The sequence below is a fragment of the Python bivittatus genome, unplaced genomic scaffold (assembly GCF_059951505.1).
Source record: "Python bivittatus isolate LINGU-HERP-01145 unplaced genomic scaffold, Pbiv_v1 ctg000410_np1212, whole genome shotgun sequence".
Classification (NCBI taxonomy): domain Eukaryota; kingdom Metazoa; phylum Chordata; class Lepidosauria; order Squamata; family Pythonidae; genus Python; species Python bivittatus.
The window spans coordinates 14475545-14481671 of NW_028277067.1; positions in this window are offsets into that span (position 1 = coordinate 14475545).

Sequence of the window (6127 nt, forward strand, 5' to 3'; positions counted from 1 at the left end):
TTTTATAATAATTCAGGTGCAAATGTGTATATGAAGTATACAGTATATGAGGTGTAGTAAATAATTGCTTGCCCATCCTCCAGTGTTTTACTTTGATCTCGGATAACCAGATGGTGGAATTCCAGTAAACAAATCAGATCCTGTGAAGAAGCTGGACTGTCTACACCTGCCCTAAAATAGCACTCAGCGAGGAGCAGCATTTTTGCTGAAGCAACTAGAGGGGACCCATGCCTTTCACATGTGCTTGAGAGGTTGAAATCTGGCAGGCATCTTTTCCCCTCACAAGATGTGTTAAATTTCTGCCTGTCAGGGGGCTGAAAAGAAAGCAAAGACAAAGCCATGGGGGGGGGGGGGGCAGGGGGCAGGGGGCAGGGGGCAGAAGTAGATCTATAGAAAAGAAGAAAGCCCCCTCCTCAATAATTCCTAGTCGTTTTTCTTCCTCTCACTGACTAAACATTTTGATTTTACAGATGTGGTAAATATGAAAACATTAACACCCTAAAAGCCACAAGAAACCATGAGGACAATAAGTTACTTTTTTGTATGTACATACCTTAGTTCAGGTTCAGGTTCTCTCAGTAATGCTTTAAAACTGTATACTTGCCATCCACGTCTGAATTTAAAAGTCTAGCAAGGCCATTTTGTGGCCTGAGGCAGAGTACAACTGATCTCAGCTGAAAGGCTGAATTATTTTGCATTTCAGACAGAAATATGATAAAGCACCTCTCTCCCCTCTGCAATAAAATGGGAACATTTTTTTAAAAATCTGACAACGCACTGTTGTCTCACGATATTAAAAGTCTGCAAAGTAAGGCAGATGCGTTATTCTGTCTAGAGATAGTACTGGCCCTGCAGTTTAGTCAAATGCAGTTTTAAGACCCTCAAGGTCTTAATCCAGAATAACTTCTCACCAATAGTCCATCCAGAAAATTGGTTTCCAAGGGAGATCCGCTATCTCTTCATGCCACTCACACAGTGGTTTTTTTTACCCCCAACGCTAAGTTCTCTTAACATCTTACTTGTCCAGCCATAATGGTGTGGGGTCATCTTTTTTTTTTTTTGGCTCAAGCCCGTCTGGAATCCAAGCTGTTCTAACAGCTTATATTTAAACTTTGCTACCTCAGCAGAGCAGATGACTCGGCTTCCAAGACAGTTTATATCCTGAGAAAAGAAAAGGGTGTTGTTGAGTCGGATTGAAAGAGGTTCATTGCAGGTTGCTCCTGAGATAATCAAAGGCCTTATTTGCTCCACCCTCCAAATCAGGTTCACATTTGCACTCACCGGTAATGCAGTTTTGGCTTAGCATACCATTTCAAGCCAACCTCTGTAAATTATGATTAAGCAAACCATAGCTTAGTGTAATAGGTGAGAAAATTAGTGTAGTGTAGCAGTTAAGCTGTTGGACCAGCACTGGGGAAACCCAGATTCAAACCCACCATTTGCCACAGAAGCTCACTGGGTGACTTTGGGCCAGTCACTCACTTTTAGCCCAACCTGCCTCATGGGGTTGTTGTGGGGAAAACAGAGAAGATGGAGTATTATATATGCCACTCTGAGCCCTGAACACAAACCAGGATATAAATCAAGCAAATAATACTGGGGCGTTTTATAAGAGAAAACACTCAGCATTCATCTTCTATTTCCTTTTCAGTAAATAACCATTCCTTTATAATTTATTGTACTAGATACATAAATGGAACATACCTTCACAATAGCATACAAAATGACAGCTGAAAAGTTATATAAGAGAAACTGTCCATTATAGTAAATAGCAAAGTTCTGTAAACAATCGGTTTCTGAACATAAAGAATTCAGTCATGCATTGCTGCTTGATTCGGAGATATCTGGTTGGATCTCACGGAACAGATTCAACTTCCTAAAAGCCATTGTGTCTCCCCTCTCTTCTTCAATTAAGGTTATGGCCTAGGAACCAGTTTTGATGAAGGAATTCAGATTAATCCGCAACATTGATCATGGGGATTAATTTGTGCAAAAAAAAAAAGAACACATGTTCCTCTTCCCCTTATTGACCAAAACAATTATACATTTTTATCTTTTTTAGAGGAGCCTATACAAAATGGCCTGCCAGTATTCATTCCAAAGGGAAGGAAGCAAAGGACTAGCTAGATGTGAAAGAGACAGGTTGATTCATCCATTTTCAAAAAAAAAAAAAAGCAACTGGTAGCCATGTTGAGAAGTGTCAAAACACACTTAGTTAACCAACCAACAATATCTTAAAATGACAATGCTCTTGTCTAAATACCCCAAGATAAGGGACCTTGCTGGACCGCTTCTGCTGGCAAGAGATCAGAGATATTTCTGGTGAAACACTTTGAAAAGCTGAGGTCCAGGCTACGTCCCATTGGAAGCTGAGGGAATTACTGTTGAACATCTGTGGCAGGATCAATGATGTCAACACCTGAGATTCATTTGCTTGGTTAAGTGACTAGTGCAGGGAAAGAACTATTTCTGCATCTCCAAGATGTGAAAGAGTATAATTTGAAGGATCCTAGGGATGCTGCATTACTGAAATGGGGAATGGAGTCAGAAGTGAAACCAGTGAGAGATCTGGATGATTCCTCTTGTCTTCTGCAGGTCCAAGATGTGGAGGGGCCAATTCTAGAAACAGGTAAGACTGGAAAATACATAAGCCCCTATCTGGAAATACTTTAGGGTGGTAACAGCTTCTTTAAACTTCACAAGAGTTCCACAATCAATCTTAATAACTATGTATTTGCAACTGGTTTCTTACTAATATACACCTGGCCAGATAGCATTCAGACACTGTCATCCTGTCTATACTTACTTGAAATAAATCTCACTGGGTTTGGTTAATCTACTTCCAGATAATAATGCTTAACACATCCCTACTGGAACCACTGAGTACAACAGAATGTAGATTATCTTCCATGTTTTACAGTTAAGATTTATTACTCTTAACTTTGAGGAACCCATAACTTAAGCAAGTAATGCCCAGGCATTTAAAAACATTATATAATAATAACTCCGAGTTACTTTTTTTTGGGGGGGGGATTTATTATTAGAACCATTTTTATGGCAGGGAGTGCTTGTTTCTTTAACAACGGCAGTTTTTCTGCTTCTCTCCATGCTGGGAAAAGCATTGCTGGTTGAATTTCTGACTGTCCTGTAGTTGTTAAAGTTATAGACTCTGCCAAAACCCCCCAAAAAGCTGGCAGCCTTATTAACTAAAATAAGCACTCACCTCAGTGCCTACTGACAGAAGTAGGCTCAGCTATGTGCCTCTTAAATCTTACTGAGGACCAGGAAAGTTTCCTTGGTTTACTGTTAGGTCAAATTGTTTTTGACAGTATGTCATGGGCTCTTTTTTAAACCATGCCCAATTGGATTGATCTATACTCAAGAGAGACACAAAAGCACTGGACCCTGGACCGGTGGTTTCTTTATATCTCCCTATAAGGTCTGGGGAGACGTTTTATTTTGTAAAAACAAACATATAAAAGTGATATGAGTGCTTCCTATATTCTGTTCTATTGTCCTCTCTATACTATTACTATGATAATTACTATTACAATTACTATACTATTACTATTCAATATTACTCTATTACCTATTACTCTATTACCTATATACTATGCTCTATACCAATGTTGTCCAAACTTGGCCACTTTAAGATGAGTGGACTTCAACTCCCAGAATTCCCCAGCCAGCCATGCTGGCTGGGGAATTCTGGGAGTTGAAGTCCACTCATCTTAAAGTGGCCAAGTTTGGACAACACTGCTCTATACTATTACTAGTACGCATCAACACTTCTTTCTTGAGCCTGTTCTGTCTTAAGTCCCCTTTTTCTGAAATTTCTTCTTTTTCTGTTAATGGACAACACGTAGAGCTCTCGCACCTTTTTTACGTTGTGCTTTGTCTTGCTGAGACTCTATACTGCTTTTCCTCTCTTTTGGACCATCTGTTTCTTCTGAAGGAAAAACACCTTCTTTTGTTTGGCTGCTGGACTCTCTTTGCTGGTGGTTGCAGAGCTCCAAAATACACATCTCCTCTTTTTCCTCCTACACTTTCATCAAGGTTGCAACTTTACTGGCCTCTCTGCCTGGGGGAAAGGCTCCAGTGGGTGGGAAAGGAGGCAGCACAGGTGCCTGCAATTCTGTTCAAGCTGACTGGCTGTGGCCCTCCAAATGTTCAAGCGGGAGGTTTTCCAGCTGCACCCAAAGGTGCAGATCTGCCTGAAAGATCCCACTGCCCACTTCCAATATGGTTTTGAATATGGCAGCATATAATGCATGATAACACTTGAGATCGATGCTGATGAATCTGCCAGTCACTTTTAACTGAAGAAACTATAGACAGTGAAGCATTTACTTTACCATGTCAGTGGATCCAATACCATTATGGAAGAGAAGGTTAGCGAAAGCTAGTCCAAAATACTTTTTTCTGTAAATGCCTAATTATTATATGCTAGAAGAAAATTATTGTGGAGATTTAAACAATGGTGGTACTGTCCAGAAAAACAGGACACTCCCATGTTATGCTGCTGAATGTAAGGTTCATCGGTCTAGATCAAAGGTGGAGAATCTGTGGCCCTCCAGATATTGATGAATTTTTGCAAGGCTAATCATGAGGAATGTTGGAAGTTGCCCTTCAGCAGCACCAGGAGGGCAACAGATTCCCTAACTCTCATCCAACAGGTATAGATAATTACCTCATTATCCAACAAAGTTGCAGCAGCTTCCATCTGGATCCCAGTTTTCAGAATGCCCGCATACCTTATTTTCTTCCAAGTTAGAATTATTTTCTAAGCATTTACTGTACTCATATATCCACAACAGTTGAGTAATAATTGCAAATACATTTCTGGATGGTAACATTTACAAATATAGCCAGTGTGACTGTGGTTAGCAACTACAGTGCAACTGTTCTGGGCATAAATTACACTTCAGTTACCAGAATTACATAGAGAAATTACATGCTACTCAAAATGGTTAAATTACAGCTGGCATAGATAGAACTCTAGTTGCTAACAGAGATGGTTGTCACCTATGTTCTTGGCAGAAGCATTGTACTAAAGAGCTACATGATTGAATTTCTACATATCATATAACTTTGAGATTCCTTCCCACAGAGCATCTATGATTGTCAAGGTGGCAATTCTCACCTGAATAATCCTTTCCCTCTTGCAGTCACTTTCACTGCAATAAGCATACCTTTGCATGATGAACAGAAGGCAGATAGAGATTCTTCTTCTCTCAATCTCTCTCTCTCTCTCTCACACACACACACACACTCACGCACGCACACAAATATAATCGTAGAATATCAGGTTATCCAATGAAACCAACTTGCAAGAAATTTAGGACAAATAAAATTAACTTCTTTAAACAATGCTTAATTAATCTGTAGAATTTCCTGCCACAAGATGATAAGAAGCCCTAGTTTTAAGAAGAGACAAATTTATAGGCAGGGTTCTTGCAGTACAGTTAGCCATAATGTAATTTATTTGTCTTATTTTTCAGCAACAAACACTATTTATTTACAAATCTTGTTTTAACCATAGCTTGTCATTAAGCTTAAAATTAAAATTCTGTAGTGTTTATGCTCTGCTCATTTCTTCTGTGTACTAGTAGAAAACAGGAATTCTTTTAAAAAGTCAATTATATTGCTCATGTGTTACAACTCTATTAAAGAGTTGGTTTAATGCCAAGTCCAGCCTGGCCCAGTCAGGTGCATTTTCTGAAGCACTGGACATCAACTCCCAAACATACGGGTTTTATGGGAGCTAAAATCCAACTTATTTAGACAGCACCAGCATGGGCAAGGCTGGAGATGATGGTGACAACTCAGGATGGCCACAAATAACACTAAGGGAGGTAAATGCCACTGCTCAGAATAGCACAACAGGACAGGAGCTGTTGCTCAAATCTGTTGGTGCTGTTCTAAGGGTTATCTACTTGGAAAATGTGGGAAACAGATACTGGGACAGATAGATGTTTGGTCTGGTCCAGCAGGCTCTTATTCTTATGTTCACTCTGGCCTGGCCAGCTCCACTTGCTTGAACCTTCCCCTTTTCCAAGAGGAAGATGCAGGAATCCTGTCTTCCTTTGCATCTGCTCACCCTATCCTGCCCACTCTTTATTTATTT